Below are 13,905 nucleotides of genomic sequence, written 5' to 3'. Positions count from 1 at the left end.
GTGAAATTTATTCCAGTAAATATCTAACAAAATACCATCTATTATTAGATAGAATATGGGGGTTTTTTCTGCAGAAAGATCCACAGATTAAAATTTGTCTGTCATCAGGTCCTTTGCTAAAAAGGGCAAGGTGATTAGAGGTGTAACAACCTTTACTAGCAGGAAATATGGATGACTTATCTATAGAGAAAGTGTCATCTTAATCGATACCCATTAGCATTCAGCCCAAGCTTACAGAAGTCAGTAGAAAACCTTGCACTAATTTTTCTGGGGTTTGTGCCCACAGCCCACTCATGGACTTTTTATAAGGGGTGCTATTGTAGATGTTCTGTCCCACCAAAATGTTGAATCCTTTCGTGAAATCCTCTAAGATAAATTATACCTGCCTGTTCCTTGCACACTGCTTGAAGAACAGAGCTACAGAACGTTTCTGTATCATCTTTGATCTCAAAAATTGAACAGACAGCATCTCAGCAATAATCACACTCATGAGATTCCTGATACTTCCAGATTTTTACCTGGATGGAAGAAACTGCACTTTGCTTTCTTGTCCATCTCTGTAAGGATTTAGCTGTATAACTTTCAGACCAAACCTTGGAGTAAACTCTGTTGGAATTTAGCATAGATGTGTGAATGGGGTTTTAACTTTTCTGTGTCGGTTTGTTGAACTCATTCAGACATCCCCTGCTGTTAGGAAATGCAAACTGCTTTGTGATCTTCTCAATAAACCTTGACATCGTATTTAGCTTTTGAGGATGATGAGACAAGCCAAAACATGAGGGAGTTGGTACAGCTGAAAATGCTGCACAATTTGCAGTCTTTGCTCGAAAGGTAAAACATCCAAATCCATATATCCTTTACTGAAGTGCTGTATTTACCTTGGTGTGACCATTCCAAAGGGAAGGTCTGGTGTCACCTCTGCTTCCTGCAGAAATGAAGTGCACAAGCTTTATGTCATGTACTCTACCCATATTGATTAACAGATTCCCTAAGAAGCAGAATAATATTCTTACAACAGCTCATTGACAAAGAAATGGACTTCTGGGACTCCCTGCAGCATGTAACCTGAAATCCATGACCAGTCACAGGATCCAAAGATGGATCCAGCATTTTCTGGAGTAAGGGATATTATAAGAGCAAGTACTGTAACCTAGAGAAGTTTTACTGCCATTCTTTTGACATCAGACTATTGCACTGGCTTACAGGATCTGAAGGGTTGTGTAATGCCTTGTTCTAACAAGCTAGTGGGGAAAACATACAGGAAAGTGAGGTTGATCCAGTTCCAACGAAATATGGATGGATAGTACATGTTGTATATACTATCCTCTCATATCCATATATACTGATTTGAGTAAATCAAAAAACATTCCAGGATTCCATTCCTTAAAATGTGTTTTGGGAGAGGAATTTAAAAAGTAGTGTGATGTAAAAAAGGAGTAAAGCCGAGGCAGATTGTCATTTGGATTAAACTGGCTGAAATAAAAGTAGGTACTCTAATTAGCCACTGCCTTCATTAGCCTTCTTCTGAGACTGGTGTTAAAAGGGGGGGAAATGTCCTGTAGCACCTGCATGCCCTTCTGCCTTGCTGATCATGTGTCTAGGAAAGAAGCCATGTCACCTCCACTGCTAACCATTGTCATAAGGATTTTTCTGTCTCCAAGTCTGGGCTGCTGTTTGTCCCACTGGCCCCACAGCAGCACTGGCTCCCTCACAGCCAGAGCCAGGCAGACACTGCACATATTGAGTGCTGCCTCTCCTTGCTTCTGAGGAGCCAAACCTCATCCATCACCCACAGTTGCCTTTTCCTCCATGCTATTGTCTGCCAGCCCAAACCAGAAGCACAACCACCCTGCTTCTCCAGCACCGAACAGCGTTTGGCGACTCTGGCCAATTATTTGCACTGCCCCAAAGGAAACTAGTAAAAATCATCTTTGGAAGCAGACAGATTTTGCTTGCTGTCACCAGAAAGGTTACTTTCTTTAGTCTCTGAAGGCTTTGGTGGATCAATTCTTGTGCATGGGAAAATAGATTAGAAACACGCCGTCAGGTACGCTGTGCACAAGATAGACAGATGGAGACAGTGGTATCTATCTGCTACAGGGAATTGTCACAGGGGCACAACTCATCACACTGGTTCTTAGAGGGCTTAATATGCTGCTGGTAAATAATCTATTTTTTATTACCTCACATCCCCAGATTGTCAACATTCTCAGCTTTTTTGCCACAGCTAATTAGACAGGCAAAAGCCTTATAGCCTAAAGAACAAGTCTGAGCTAAGCACCTGCCAAAATATCTGACTTTTTTTAAGAACTGGAATGTCAAAGAGTGAAGGGGCTGCAGATCACATTTAAACGCTTTGAGCATCAATAAGATGATTAGACCCATGAGGCAAACGTTCAGAATTTCTCTCAGACTCACCACTGAGAGAAGGCAAGATAAAACTCTGATAGATAAAACTACTGTGCAACGGTACCAAAGCTAATTATTCTGCTGAACTCTCAGAGAAATCTTGCAGGGATGTGTTGACAGCATGCTCTGTGTGGCCACTTCCGTTCAGGAAAGCAATATTTAATTGCATATGTGAATGAAGTCTCTCTGTGTAAAGTATCGCTTTCGGAAAAGAAATTGTCTGAACCAAAACAAAGAATGACCTCGCTGTTAGCCAGGCAAGGCTGATTTGGCAGGGAGAAGGGAATTTTCTTTATTTTTTTGTGGGGGTTTTATTTTGGTTTTCCCATCCTTTATTTAAAAATCCTGTTTTCAAGCAATTAGTATAGGAGATTTTACAAAAGGCTCTGCACCAAGGGCAAAAAGCACCAAATGAGCCCCTGTATCAGGCATGCCATGACTAAGGCTATTTGCAAGCAAATAGCAGCAAAGGTATCCTTGCAGTCCCTGTGTAGCCTCAGTGGACAGACTCATGGTGTTCATGTCTCAGTGTGTCCATGTCCCACATTCCTGGGGAGCCTGCTCCAGGCTGGCTTTCACCCAGCACAGGCACCACAGCCCACACTGCCTGCAGCACCTCCTTACCCTGCTCTTCATGACCAGGAGCAGATATCATGTATCCATAAGGCTGATGGGGTGTCCAGTATTTGTACATCCGAAGGAAGAGATGATGTTAGAGATACTGGAGAGGGAAAATGGCTTCCAGCCTCTCCAGCCTGAGCAGCAAGTCTGCTCAGCGGGACTGTCACTATTTAAGGAGTGGTGCAATCAAGCTATTGACTACCTTTGGCTTTCCGTGGTTACGAGCCCCAGCACCTATTTGTGCCTTTGGAAGTCATCCCAGAATTTGCTGACTTATGATTACTCATCAGGGACCCCTTTCTCTCAGCTAAAGAGAATAACCTGCTTTTTCCATAGATTAACTTTTACTGCAATAACTTTTTGTACTTTCCTGTTTCTGATATTGCAGAGGGAGAGATGGAATGGAGTTCAAACAAGGGAAGCCAAGATGTATCATCTGCCTGCACTGAAGTATTAGCAGTTACCAGCTGATGTCATACACTGCTTGATGACGTTGATATTGCTGGAAATATCTCTAGGACTGAAAATAGTAAGGATAAAAAAAATTGGCAGACTGTGTGTTTGTTTTCCTGATTGGATAGAAGGTGATAAATTTCTTTTGGTTCCATTTATAGACATGGTCTTGTTTTATATTGATTTGCTGTTCTTAAAATAAAAAAAAATATCTACTCTAAGTAATTTAGGGCTACAACAAAACCTACTGGGTTCTGCCAGTGGCTTCTGAGTAGCAAACTTTAAGGCAGCTTTCTTCTCATTCTCCATGCTGAAGATGTTCTCTCTCTCTGTCACTTCCATAATTTCTATCTACGTAGATTTTGTATATTCTGAAACCAGCCACACTTTGAGATGGATTATTCCTTCTCTCTCTTATGAAGTAACTCTGCTTCAAACTCAGCCTCCAATGCAAGACCACAGTACCACCCACAGAGGAATCACTTGTGCAGAGTTCAGGGTTATAACCCCCAGAACAGGCATGGGAAGGGGCTTTGACTGTGTGTACAGATGATGTTTCGTGGTAACCCCACTTTTCTGTCACTGCGTAAGGGTCTTTCACATAGTTTATAATTTGGGTACTACGAATCGTTGCAAGCTGTCTAAAGTGTTTCTTGCATTGATGGACTCCCAAAGCTCCTGTTGAGGAGGGGCAGTGGGAGAGCAGCTGGGTGGATGGCTGGCAACTGGCCAAAGTCAGCCAGCACAGATGGGGATCTCTACATGGCCATGAGTAAGAAAAGTCAAAATGCTGACATTTGTCTTCCACTTTTTTGAGTTGTGGCTTGAGTGATATTTAGTGTTTTTAGTTGTTTTTGTTTACCTGAGTTTTCAAAATTCAAGTTCTCTGTTTCCCCCTTTCCTATTGCAAGGAAATGAGTGAATTGTTGTCATGATTCCTTTCTATCTGAGATATTTTGTGGTATTTTTCTCTCCTAGGCAGAAATGTCAGTAAGAAAGTGGCAGAGCTCTACAGCCATGGTCTGGTTTTGCTGTTCAGGGTTTATTGTTCGGCTGAGAAAGCCTTGAAGATTCCCAAACCAGTGACATGAAAACCAAGGTAAGCAGTGACTAAATTAAGTGCAGAGACTAAATTAAAATTGGACATTGTATTGTGTGTCCATAGCTGGAAAGGGAAGTTAAAATTGAAACCAAAAGGCACTGTGGCCACTCTCTTTTCTTAGCTCTGGATTTAAAAGTCTGGCTAATATCTTCATTCAGGACAAGGTCTGCTTGATTCAAGGACAATATTGAGTCAGGTTTAGTGTGTCAACAAGAGAATCAACCTTTACTTTGAGAAGTGTATTACCCACATGGGCAGCTACAGAAAAAGGTGGGGAAGGAATTGGTAGTGGTAACTGAGGTGAGGAGCTGGAGTGGTCCTGCTCTCACTCTCTCTTTTTCACACATGAATATACACATGTAGATGTCTTTCATATCCTTCCTTGTGTCTTTTCCATAGGCTTCTCTGTCAAGTTTGGGATTTCTTTTTAACTAATATAACATTCCACATCTCCAGTGAGAGCTTCTCAGGCTGACCATGGCTTGTTTGCAGTTGGCACTGAGCTGCATAGCTTCCCCAGAGGTGCTGAAGTTTGGGCAGGGGCCCTGCAGTGCTGCTGGGATACAGAGCTCACCTGGGGGCTGTGCTCAGATTACACACAGGGAGCCAGAGCAGCAATTTATACAGCAGTCTGTGATGCACCTCCACCTTCCCTGGCAGCCAGGTTAAGCCATCTCAGAAATCCCAGCCTCAACAGGGAAATAACTCAGTTTTCTGGTTCCCCTAGCCTGGAAATGCATTCCCTCTCTGCCAGGACTTGAGAGAATTGCATCCATAATACACTACTCCTGTTTATAGGAGCAAAGCTTGCTTTACTACGCTTGAATTTAAATAAAGGTATTTGCACATCCCTGATGAATTTTTTCCACCTGTATTTTTATCCATAATAGACTGCCTCTGTACTAGCAGTGACTGATCAATTGTTTGGAGGTTGTTTGTTTTCAAGGCAATGCGTGGGTGATTCTCGATCCTCTCCTGTGGCAGAGCCTGCTGTTATCAATATGTTACTTTCTTTTCACTGGGAACGTAGCTTGCAGAAGGCATGGAAAATAAATGGGGTCTGGTTTAACTCCACTGACAGGGACCATGTCTGATAAATCAGCATCCAACGCCTCTTCCCCCTTTGGAACTGGCCAGGGCAAGACCTGCACTTGGAAGGTCTGAATTTTTTTTATCTTTTTCTAATTAACAGGAGTTAGCCTTTCAAAGTGTTTGCAGCAAGTGAGAGCCAAGAGGCTGGAGTGAGTGCTCTCTGTGGTCTCCAAATCATTTGCTTTTCAAGGGGAATAGCGAGATTAGAGAGAGGCCTGACTTGGCTGTCAGGTCTCTAAAGGAAAATCTGTGCTTGGTGGGGCCAAAAATGCAGTGCTCATAGAAGTGTATGAGAACAGTGTTTTCTAACCTGTGAGTTCAGCAGGTGCAGTGAACAACCTGATGGAGGCAAGGGCTCAGCCCAACACAGATGTCACCCTCAGGGGTGTGGGTGCCACACTGAAGCTGCCACGAGGACACATGCAGGGCTGGGAGAGCAGCTCTGACTCCAGCATCCCTTCAGTCCTGGGCAGAGGGTGCCAGAAATTTGTGTCCTGCCAAGGACCAGAGATGGTCACACTCCATCTCCTTTCCCTTCCACATTTAGTTTGTTTGCTTTATCAAGGCATACAGCCACAGAATAGTCCTCATGTAGTTTTTACCCTTCCTACTGTGGAGGGGTTTCTGTCTCATTTAGTGGCTTTAGGCAGTGCTGAAGTTCAATGAGGAGGAGCAGGGACTCAGCTGGAAATGCCAGTGTGCCTGCCAAACTGTCACCCGAGGTGTTTTCAGATGAGGATGTCTGCAGAAATTACACTGAGGCTTGGCATCACTAGGCAAAGTGACTCTCTTAGCTCCACTGCTGACTAATACAGACAGCATAGTCTGTCACCCCATTCAGAAACAGTAGCTGTACTGAAAATAAAATTTTAGAAAGAGTGGAATTCTGTAGGAGCAACTTTTATTACCAGAAAAGAAACATCTCTCATATAAAGAGTCAGTCCATTGCTGCAAATTTAGGTAATTTTCCTCATATTTCCCCATCCATTTCTCTCTGATGTGGTGTGTGTCCTGCAGCAGGATGCTGCCACTGCCATGAAGGTACCTTAGGGCAGCAGCACAGCCTCTCCAGTGGGTCCCCCTGTATGCTGGTGCCTGCAGGCCTGCCCTATGGGATGGCTGGGTGCACTGGGAATGCCCCACTGTGCACCAGCAGCACTGTCCAAGCAGGACTGGGCACCCTCCACATCCACCAGTCCCAGCCTCAAGGTTGATCCCTCCAGCTGTGCAAGTGGCTGGAGCTGTTCAGGAGCATTGCTGAGCTCCTGCTGCTGCTGTGCTGCTGAAACACAGTTCACCTTAGAAAAGGGGTTTTCAAAAAGTGCCATTCCTCACCACAGTGTTTCATTCTCCCAGAAATTTTTAATGGGGAGGTTTTTTGTTGGTTTAAGTGTAAGGAGGGGGAACTCCCCTGCCTATCCACAAGCTCAGCTTGGTCTCTCTGTGTCAAGCTGTGATGTTTCTGGCTCATGTTTCATTACCAATAATAATGAGAGTTTTCTGAACAAGAGAGGTCTTGAGGCTTTAGCATTTTCACCAGGCAAATGTGAGGATCTTTATCTCAATTCTTGTAGACCTGAATCATCCTTGCCTGTGTGGCACGCTCTCTCAGTGGCAGGAGCACAGCTGAGAAAAAAACAAGCATGAGCCTTTCCTACAGGTAGAATTTCAAGGGCATTTTCTCATCCAGGTCCAGCTTTATGTGTCTGTAACACTAAGATTTTTCACCTCTTTACAGGACATCCTACAGATTTTTGTATTCTTCCTACGCATCATTTTCCTGGTAGTCTATTTGTGGTTTACTGGCTTAGTCTGTGGGGTTTTTTTCTTCCTATTTCAACCTTTTGTTCTTAGTTTTTGGATTCCCAGATTTCCTCTGAGGAACCATCTGGGGCAAAAATATAGCTGTTGTCCCTGTCAGGTCTTACAGCTGAGAAAGTTATAAACAGAATTTCTGTGCCTGGTCCTTTACCTGCTCTCTCTTAGTATCCATTGCAGTTGATGATGGGTTTGTTGTCAGATTTTAAAAAATAGGGAAAGATTGCTGGTCCAGCTGGAGGAATGCTGCTTTGTGGTTTGTTTGTCTGGAAGATATTTTAAGTTGGCTTGAACACGCTGATTGGTAAGACAAGGATTGCTGAAAAGCAAATAAAACCTTGAGGGGGTTGGAGGAGACATTTTTTTTCTTTATTCTAAAGAATATATTAGCCTTCAGTTCACAAATAAATCACAAGTTCCAGAAAATCTGAGTCTCTTGCTTGAGCCTCTAACAGGGTATGAATAAATGTGTACCCTGTTGCAGCATGTGAGGGGAGTTAGAGATTTCTGCTTTGCTAACCCTGATGGCTGTGTTTGACTCTGTATTTACCTTAGCCAAACCTGAGGAGTGTTTCATTAATTTGGGGAATGCCAGAGCTTTTGAAAAATTCAGTCTCTCACTCATATCACCTATTTTAATATCAGTATTATTCCAGCCAAGGGATGTTAAGCTATGTCAGGGCTTTGTGCCCAGGAACAGCATTTCAGGTGTTTGTGTGCTGCAAGGCAGTGCAGTGCATTTCTTGCAGTACTTGACTGGCCTGCAGAGTCCAGTAATGCTGATTTTCTGTGTTGGCAGAATAAAAAAAAGTTAACTCCCTCTTTTAATTCAGATATTTCTATTTAGACCTGAGTTTCCCAGTCTGTGCTGCCTGTGCCCTCCCTCAGCACTGCTGGCAGCAGGGGTACAGTGCATCAAGCACAGGCAGTGCTCATCTCTCCTGGTGACATTCATGTTCTCAGTGACCAGGTATTTTGGGGGCAGGACTAAAGAAGCCTAACTATTACCAAGTACTGGGAACTGAGTCTTTGGAAATCTTTTAAGAACCTTTTGGTTCACTCTAAAAAAATATCTGACCACTTCTGACAAATGCTGGGAGTTTTACAATCTGGTTTTCTGCAGGAATCCTCACTTACTTTCTATAGATTACTTGGTCTCTGTGTGTGTGTTTTCCTCCACTAGAAATCTCTGAGCTGACAGACTTAAACTTAGTCTATCACAGGTTTGAAGTCCTAAAAGATAATTAAATTCCTGTATGTTCTCCTGGAAATGGTCAGTCAGATGTAAGAGACTAGTGTTGGAACATTCCCAGTAATAGTTTTAATAACTTCTGGACTCTGCTTTGGCATGGACTTAATGATCCCCTCATACCCTCCCCAGCCTAATGAATTTTATGACAGTTAAAACCTCAGTGTGATTGAGTTGATGGGGTTTTTTTTATTTAAAAGGTCGTCCAAGAGACACCAACAAATAACAAGCAGAATTTCTCCATAGCTTTTGCTGATCGAACAGATCATTTTTCTTCTGGAGTGCCTGGGGGTTTGGATCCACACTGAGCTGATGGAAAGCAGTCTTTGGCACAATTCTCAGATGTTCATCATGGGCTTTCAAACAGACCTCTGATTCCACCTCCTAAGTCACTTTGGTTAAATTTGTCTTTCAGAATTAATTTTAAACCCGAATAATAATTTTTCGAGTTGCTGAAATAGCCTGTCTTTTTTTTCTTTTCCTTCCGAAAACGTACATCCCCAGCACACAGACAGAAAGAGAGAAATGCTTAAATAAGTCAAAGATGCCATTTTGGGACTAAACTATTCTTAGCATTTACAAGGAGGAAATTATTTAATAGACCTAATCATCTGTGTTAGTCAAAGAAATTCACAGTAAGACATTTACAGGATTGTGGTTTAAACTGTACATTCCTTGAGGCTTTTTGTTTTTATCTATAAACCCTCACTCTGATGTCTGGGGCACTTGAAATGGCCCTAGGAAAACCAAGAGTCAGGAGAGCCCACTAGGTTCTCTGGGTGCTCAGTTTGTAGGGGATGTGTCAGAAAACACCAGCCCCATCCAAAACAACTGGCACTCACATGTATAGACACTTTTGTCACTGTTGGGATAAAAATATGTCAGTCTTTAAGCACAGGGTTTCTTTAACCAAGGTTGTCTGTAATTATAAATCAAACATCACATAGCATAGCTGGAAATGCTCCTGGTTTTGTCATTCCTGATGATGCCATCTGCACTGTCTCTCTTGTCATTCATGACTCCTTAAATCAACCATTGTCTTCATATATGCTGAGACTCTTGATTCTAAGCATATGAAAAAACTCTTCAAATCTTGAACCCAAAATCATATTTAGCATGAATGCTGTTTGCACCCCAACTAGGAAAGCTGGGAAACGCTTGCTCTGCTCCCAGTCTCAGCAAAGCTCTAACAGCCACCGGGCTGTGCTGAGAAAGAAATGAGATTCTTTAGACTGGAAATCATCTGAGGACAAGACCGTGTGAATTTGCTTCACCTGTGGTGTGTTCCCCATGGCTGGGTGGGCTCTGAGGAGCTGTAACCTACAGCAAAGTGTTTGGAACACAAACCCTGGCCCAGCTGGCCCAGGTCCATGGCCTTTCTCACCCAGCAGGGACCTGGGGATGTTCTTGGAGCTGGGAGGGCTCAGCCACAGGAAGAATGTTTAGCTGGGGCCACCCATCAAGGCCCCCAGCACGATCCCAAAGGAAGGCAAGGAGTGTTCTCCCACCACCGGGATCCAATTATCCTGTGGAGAGAGGCTGCGGAAGGTGAGGAGGAGAAGGGCCCTGGAGCACTGCAGTGCCTTGCTTTCTCAACTCTGAAAGGAGTTTTGAGCTTCAGCTGTTGCCAGCAGGTTTATTAATGGCTAGCTGCTGGTTGAAGCTTCAAGTTGAAGACTTGGGATGTTTGAGCCTCGTGGGATTTAGTTATTTCTCAATGCTGAACAAGACCTAGAAGAAGTGATACTTGTGTGGGCCAGCAAATAGCAAACCTCAAAGCTGGGAGAAAAGTTCTCCCTACCAAAAAAAGTGCTCACAAGTTTGATTTTGGGGTGTTTTATTATTTTTCTGTTTGGAGACTTTTTTTTCCTAAAGAAATAATCTAGACAAAGTGGCGTTGCTCCCAAATCTAAAATCAGTTTGGCATATCTTTGCTCCTCAGCTTTTTTTTTCCCTCTTCTGGGCATCTTCAGAAGGACATTGAACATAGAGAATTGGAAGGAATGGGTAATTTGTTATAGGTGACTGAAATATGTGAGGAAAATTAGATGTACTTAGTAGACAAAGGTCAGAATTAACATTTATGTATCTGAACACATACATTTAGAGGAAATGGTGTGTTAAACCTGAACCTCTATTAGTAATGATCACAAAATTCGAATAAAACATTTTCATATTGGGAAACAGGCTTTTCTCACCAACTTGTTGCATGTTGGCCGTTCTGGTATCCCCAGCTATTTGAGGTAATCTTCAGAGAGAACCCTATTTCTGAAAACACTGGTCCCAGATGAACAGCCAAATTCAAATGCTTTGCTGATCTGATTTTCAGACTCTAGATCTGAAGCTTTTAATTTTTGCTCTGTGTGCGGACCCTGAATCCCTGAAACATGTGTGATTCACTTAGAATTAATCTTGTCTCCCTGCACACTATTATTTTCTCAATAGCTTTATTTCCCTCCCTCCTCACCCCTCCCAAAATGAACAGAGGCTCTACTGTATAAAAGGTATCCCCTCCTGGCACAAAGCACTTGCAGCTTCATTCTGGTGCGAGGCTATTGCTGACCAGGTCAGCCTTTCAGTGAGCTGACCCAAATCCTACAATCCCCTCAAAAATACGTCTAAACCTGCCTGTCTGATTTCCATCAAGGATTGGGATTCTGAGGTCTGGTTGCTTGGGTTTATTTATTTTGTTCCAGTTCAGCTTTTCAGCACATCACAAACACATTTACAAATACCTTGAATTATGCATTTCCCATGGGGTGAAGGATCTTTAGTCTAAACCCTCTGTATTTTCTTATATCTTATTCTGGTGCTGTTACTCCCCAAATGGAAGGTAGCTGTAAAAGCTAATTTAACACAGCACCATAACACAGTCCACGGTTTCTGGGGACAGGAAGGCAGGGGTTGCAATGTTTGGGGGTTTGGTGGTTGAGGGGTTGCAATACAATAAGACTTGTATTTTCCTCTGCAATAAACCCTAAAGCCCACAATGTGTAACCCGCCAGAACGAGTTACCTAATGATTATTTCCAAGGGATCCGTGATTTGCAGGCGCCATCATCTGGGCACAGCCTCTGTTTGCAACTGGAATTAATGGAGACTCAGAGATACAAACTTTGGAGCTTCGGCAAATCTGCAAATGGTTCCTACTAATAAAACAGCGTTTTTCTCTAAATAAATACATGTGTCTGTACCTCCCAACACACACACACTCTCTGTGAGTGTTTAGAGATGATAAATACTAGACAGTAAAGATGGATTAATCCTTTCTTAAAGATTTAATTATGTTCTGGGCTGTTGGGACTAAATCCATTAAATCAAGATGGAATTTCTAATCTATCAGCATGTCTACTCCAAGCATCTGTGTGATACAACCCCCCTGGCTCCAGGCCATGAGACCTTCCCAGACTGTTGGTTCAACTTCTTGCCTCTTGGATGTTGTGCTCACTGTTCTTTTCACCACTATCTGTTGGAGAGTAATACAGGATTAAAATTGGGTTAAATGGGAACCCAAACCATCTTTTCATGCTCAGGAGTTTCAGTCATTTATCTGATGGTGAGGAAGGGAAGACCACCCTTCTGTCTTCAAAAAAATTACCCTTTGTTCACCCAGTGCAAGACAAGTCTTTGCTCCCTGAGCCTCTGGGAGAGGAGCAGAAACTGAACTTGTGTGACTTCAGGCACAGCAGCCAGGGCAAGGTTCGGGAACTTCCTTCTGAAATAATAGTTTCTTCCACAATGATCTGAAGAGCCTGGGTTTCATTTGCTTTTCTTTTTTAAAATCTTTTCCATGCTTTTTGGGCGATCTCCTCTGACAAAAGAGTTCCAGGGCACTGATGTTTCACAGTGGTTTCCATGGCTTTGACAAGAACAGGACAATGGGCAGTTTGACCCCAAAGGTAAAATCCTCGCAGCTCTGAAGTTGATAGCACCTCCTAATACCTCTGCTCTGGATATATTACCTTTGCAGAGTAATTCAAATGGATAAATATCTAATGAAACATAAGAAAAACATTGGATTTTAAAATGAGAACCACTCTGGAAACAGCAGAATTGGTGTGCTGGGACAAAGCAGATCACACGCACATGTTTTTGCTGTTCCTTCCCTCCTGCTTTCTTTTCTAAAATTCCTATTGGTCCCATGAGGAGCAGGAGAATAAACCTGTTGTCAGTTTTATTGCAGAGCTGGCTGCCTAAACTGATGTCTCACTGCAACATGGTTATAAAAAGGAAAAAAAGAAAAACTGCCAAAAAGCCTTGCTGATGTAAATGATATTCCTGTTGGAAGACTCTCCAGGAAAGGGCCTCTGAAGCAGGAGAAGCCTAATACATACAGCAGTATTTTCAAAACACCGACTTAAAAATTTAAAGCCCTATGGCTTTTTTTTCCCTGCTGTAAACTGTGAGCAGGGCTGCCCGGGCTCTGCTCTGAAGAGGATGGAAAGAACAGATCAACACAGTAAACCACGGCTGTCTGGTGGTGATATGGTGATATGAATTTTAAATTAACCTGCAAGACAAATAATTTTCCATACTTTGGAATGCAGCCTGACATAAAATTTTCATTTACATGTTCGTTATAGCTTCAGGAAATTGCCATCACCGACACCCCTGATTTCTAGTACCCAACATATGATGTTCTTTCTTCTCTTTCTCCTTCTCTCAGGAGGCATTTTGATGATATAACTCCTTGTGTCATTCTGATGAGGCACATTGTTGATACAAACTGTCCCAAGGTCTGGCATGACTGCTCAGTTGTAGGCTGTGTGTGCTCTCTCCCCAGGAATCACTGCACCCTTTTCCAAAGTCAGGCTTGTCATGTTGTGTTTGAAAATGTCAATACACTTGGTAATTTCATTAAAATCTTAACGTTGTCTTGGGTTTGCATAATTAGGATGGAAATCTCATGAGAATATTTTTCCCTGTGATATATCCAGGCACAGAGCAATACCAATACAAAGCTCACTGAATTCACGTACATTAAAATGAAAAATAACCAGGGAAAGGTACTGATTTCTACATGTCCAGAGTTCAATTTGGTTTATTTTGGGACCTACATAGTGAGCTGTTCATTTGTTGCATTCATTCCAAGTGGCCTGTCACTGATGAGATACAGGCTTCCCAGAAGACAGTTCAAGGGATAAGTCATGATCTCTCAGAGC

The 13,905-nt window shown here is 42.7% G+C and overlaps 1 long non-coding RNA gene across 3 annotated transcripts in view; it reads left to right on the top strand.

Annotated features, from left to right (window-relative positions):
• Positions 1 to 13,905, top strand: part of LOC121669069 — a 335,683-nt gene that overhangs the window by 259,595 nt on the left and 62,183 nt on the right. For all 3 annotated transcript variants that reach the window (XR_006017599.1, XR_006017600.1, XR_006017598.1), the window contains exons 4-5: positions 3,419 to 3,559; positions 4,462 to 4,582. This is a non-coding gene — a long non-coding RNA (uncharacterized LOC121669069). The remainder of the gene's footprint in view (positions 1 to 3,418; positions 3,560 to 4,461; positions 4,583 to 13,905) is intronic.

Source organism: Corvus kubaryi, unplaced genomic scaffold (genome assembly GCF_017639235.1).
Source record: "Corvus kubaryi isolate FWS band 111438036 unplaced genomic scaffold, C.kubaryi_AGA036_p1.0 37387, whole genome shotgun sequence".
In the NCBI taxonomy this organism is placed as follows: Eukaryota; Metazoa; Chordata; class Aves; order Passeriformes; family Corvidae; genus Corvus; species Corvus kubaryi.
The sequence above is the reverse complement of the archived record's forward strand: the minus strand, read 5'-3'. Positions and strand labels throughout refer to the sequence as shown.